Source organism: Panthera uncia (assembly GCF_023721935.1).
Source record: "Panthera uncia isolate 11264 chromosome A1 unlocalized genomic scaffold, Puncia_PCG_1.0 HiC_scaffold_17, whole genome shotgun sequence".
Taxonomy (NCBI): domain Eukaryota; kingdom Metazoa; phylum Chordata; class Mammalia; order Carnivora; family Felidae; genus Panthera; species Panthera uncia.
In genome coordinates, this window is record NW_026057577.1 from 94,065,988 (window position 1) to 94,070,545 (window position 4,558).

The window sequence follows — 4,558 nt, forward strand, 5'->3', positions numbered from 1 at the left end:
CTGGAGTCTCTATTCCATTGTTCTATGTGTCTGTTTTTGTGTGAATACAATACTGTCTTGATGATTACAGCTTTGTAGTAGAGGCTAAAGTCTGGGATTGTGATGCCTCCTGCTTTGGTTTTCTTTTTCAACATTACTTTGGCTATTCGGGGTCTTTTGTGGTTCCAAACAGATTTTAGAATTGTTTGTTCTAGCTTCGAGAAGAATGCTGGTGCAATTTTGACTGGGATTGCATTGAATGTGTAGATTGCTTTGGGTAGTATTAACATTTTAACAATATTTGTTCTTTCAATCCATAAGCATGGAATGTTTCTCCATTTCTTTGTGTCTTCTTCAATTTCCTTCATAAGGTTTCTATAGTTTTCAGCATACAGATCTTTTACATCTTTGGTTAGGATTATTCCTAGGTATCTTATGGTTCTTGGTGCAATTGTAAATGGAATTGATTTCTTTATTTCTATTTCTGTTGCTTCATTATTGGTGTATAAAAGTGCAACTGATCTATGTACATTAATTTTGTATCCTGTGACTTTGCTGAATTCATGTATCAGTTCTAGCAGCTTTCTGGTAGATTCTTTCAGATTTTCCATGTAGAGTATCATGTTATCTGCAAAAAGTGAAAGTTTGACTTCTTCTTTGCCAATTTGGATGCCTTTTATTCCACTTTGTCATCTGATTGCTGATGCTAGGACTTCCAACACCATGTTAAACAATGGTGGTGAGAGTGGACATCCCTGTTGTGTTCCTGATTTCATGGGAAAAGCTCTCAGTTTCTCCCCATTGAGGATGATACTGGCTGAGGGCTTTTCATATATGGCTTTTATGATGTTAAGATATGTTCCTTCTATCCTGACTTTCTTGAGGGTTTTTATTAAGAAAGGGTGCTGTGTTTTGTCAAATGCTTTTACTGCATCTATTGACAGAATCATATGGTTCTTATCCTTTCTTTTATTAATGTGATGTATCACATTGAATGATTTGCAAATATTGAACCAGCCCTGCAGCCCAGGAATGAATCCCAATTAATCATGGTGAATAATTCTTTTTATATGCTTTTGAATTTGATTTGCTAGTATCTTGTTGAGAATTTTTGCATCCATGTTCATCAGAAATATTGGCCTATAATTCTCCTTTTTTTGTGGGGTCACTGTCTGGCTTGGGAATCAAGGTAATGCTCACTTCATAGAATGAGTCTAGAAGCTTTCTTTCCATTTATATTTTTTGGAACAGCTTGAGAAAGATAGGTATTAGCTCTTCTTTAAATGTTCAGTAGAATTCCCCTGGGAAGCCATTTGGCCCAAGACTCTTATTCGTTGGGATATTTTTTTTTTAATTTTTTTTTTTAACGTTTATTTATTTTTGAGACAGAGAGAGACAGAGCATGAACGGGGGAGGGGCAGAGAGAGGGAGACACAGAATTGGAAACAGGCTCCAGGCTCCAAGCCATCAGCCCAGAGCCCAATGCGGGGCTTGAACCCACAGACCACGAGATCGTGACCTGAGTTGAAGTTGGACGCTTAACCGACTGAGCCACCCGGGGCGCCCCTCGTTGGGAGATTTTTGATAACTGATTAAATTTCTTTGCTGGTTATGGGTCTGTTCAAATTTTCTATTTCTTCCCATTTGAGTTTTGGTAGTGTGTGGGTGTCTAGGAATTTGTCATTTCTTTGAGGTCCAGTTTGTTGGCATATAATTTTCTGTAGTATTCTCTGATAATTGTTTGTATTTCTGTGGTGTTGGTTGTGATATATCCTATTTCATTTGTGATTTTATCTATTTGGGTCCTCTCTCATTTCTTTTTGAGAAGTCTGGCTAGGGGTTTATCAACTTTGTTTATTTTTTCAAAACCAGCTCTTTGTTTCATTGATCTGTTTTATTGGTGGGGTTTTTGTTTTTTGGTTTTTTTTTGGATTCTATATTGTTTATTTCCTCTCTAATCTTTTTTTTTTTTTATAATTTATATCCAAATTAGTTAGCATATAGTGCAACAATGATTTCAGGAGTAGATTCCTTAATGCCCCTTACCCATTTAGCACATCCCCCCTCCCACAACCCCCTCAGTAACCCTCAGTTTGTTCTCCATATTTATGAGTCTCTTATATTTTATCCCCATCCCTGTTTTTATATTATTTTTGTTTCCCTTCCCTTATGTGCATCTGTTTTGTCTCTTAAAGTCCTCATATGAGTGAAGTCATATGATATTTGTCTTTCTCTGACTGACTAATTTCACTTAGCATAATACCCTCCAGTTCCATCCACGTAGTTGCAGATGGCAAGATTTCATTCTTTTTGATTGCCAACTAATACTCCATTGTATATATATACCACATCTTCTTTATCCATTTATCCATCGATCTACATTTGGGCTCTTTCCATACTTTGGCTATTGTTGATAGTGCTGCTATAAACATTGGGGTGCATGTGTCCCTTCAAAACAGCACACCTATATCCCTTGGATAAATACCTAGTAGTGCAATTGCTGGGTCATAGGGTAGTTCTATTTTTAGTTTTTTGAGGAACCTCCATACTGTTTTCCAGAGTGGCTGCAGCAGCTTGCATTCCCATGCTCTAATCTTTATTATTTTTCTTCCTCTGCTGGCCTTAGGGTTTCTTTGCTCTTCTGCTCCTAGTTCCTTTAGATGTGCTGTTATATTTTGTATTTGGGATTTTTCTTGTTTCTTGAAATAGGCCTGGATTGCAATGTATATTCCTCTTAGGACTGCTTTTGCTACATCCTAAAGTTTTGGATTGTCATGCTTTCATTTTCATTTTCTTTCATATTTTTTTTTATTTCTTCTTTAATTGCCTGGTTGACCCATTCATTCTTTACCAGGATGTTCTTTTGATCTCCATGCATTTGGAGGTTTTCCAAACTTTTTCCTGTAGTTGATTTCAAGTTTCATAACATTGTGATTTGTAAATATGCATTATGTGGTCTCAATTCTTTTATATTTATTAAGGGCTGTTTTGTGAGCCAGTGTATGATCTATCTTGGAGAATGTTCCATGTGCACTCGAGAAGAATGTGTATTCTGCTGCTTTTGGATGAATATATCTGCCAAGTCCATCTGGTCCAGTCTATCATTCAGGGCCATTGTTTCGTTATTGATTTCTGTCTAGATGATCTGTCCCCTGCTGTAAGTGCAGTATTAAAGTTACCTGCAATTATGATATTCTTATCAATAAAATTGCTTATGTTTGTGAATGATGTATATATTTGGGTGTTCCCAATTGGGTGCATAAACATTTATAATTGCTAGCTCTTCTTGATGGATAGACCCCATAATTAGGATATAATGCCCAACTTCCTCTCTTGTTACAGTTAGTTTAAAATCTTCTTTGTCTGATATAACTATGGATACTCCAGCTTTCTTTTGATTTCCAGTAGCATGATAGATGGTTGTTCATCCCGTCACTTTCAATCTGAAGGTGTCCTCAGGTCTAAAATGGGTCTCTTGTAGACAGCATAGATGGATCTTATTTTTTATCCATTCTGATACCTTGTGTCTTTTGATTGAAGCATTTAGTCCGTTGGCATTCAGCATTATTATTGTAAGATATAGATTTAGTGTCATTGTGTTATCTCTAGGTTTCATGCTTGTGGTGATGTCTCTGGACGTTTGTAGTCTTTGCAACATTCCACTCACAGAGTCCCCCTTAGGATCTCTTGCAGGGCTGGTTTAATGGCCATGAACTCCTTAAGTTTTTGTTTATCTGGGAAAGACTTTATCTCTCCTTGTATTGCGAATGACAGATTTGCTGGATAAAGGATTCTTGGCTGCCTATTTTTCCCATTCAGCACATTGAATATTTCCTTCCACTCCCTTCTGGCCTGCCAAGTTTCAGTGGACAGGTCTACTACTACCTTTAAAAATACAGACACTTCAAGAATTTGCGTGTCATCCTTGAGCAGGGGCCATGCTAATTTTCTCTGTATTGTGCCAGTTTTAGTAAATGTGCTGCCGAAGCAAGCCCTGGAATGTTTTCAATGTAATATTAGACCAGGGCCATATCTAAGGATTGTGTGAGTCATGGCCCTAAAAATCAGCGCCTTCTTCAGTTTTTTGGTACTAGCTATTGCTTGCCAGTCCTGTGCTTGTGTTAGACCTATGACCATAGACTGAGAAGTCCTGTTTCCCTTTTCCTTAGAAACTCAGAATGTTAAAACACTGTAGACATTCACTTGTTCAGAATTGTTTTCACTATTCTTATTGCATCTTTACTTGGTCGTCTTCTTACTTTATTTTCTGAAGTATATACAGTTGACCCTTGAACAATGCAGGGGTTAGGGATGCTGACCCCTACAGAGTTGAAAATCCATATATAACCTCGACCCCCCCAAAACTTAACTACCAATAGCCTACTGTTGACCAGAAGCCTTACCAATGACATAAACAGTCGATTAACATATATTTTGTATGTTATATTTATTATATATGGTATTGTTACAATAAAGTAAGCTAGAGAAAAGAAAACATTATTAAAAAAGTCATAAGGTAGAGAAAATAAATTTATGGTACTCTATTGATACTTTAAATTTACATCATCTGCAAGATGGA

General features: G+C 36.8%; 1 non-coding gene across 1 annotated transcript; it reads right to left on the reverse strand.

Moving 5' to 3' along the window:
- Positions 1-3,867: 3,867 nt before the first annotated feature.
- LOC125935825 (U6 spliceosomal RNA) lies at positions 3,868-3,974 on the reverse strand. Its single transcript, XR_007461810.1, has one exon. It is a non-coding gene; the product is annotated as a U6 spliceosomal RNA (small nuclear RNA).
- Positions 3,975-4,558: the final 584 nt, after the last annotated feature.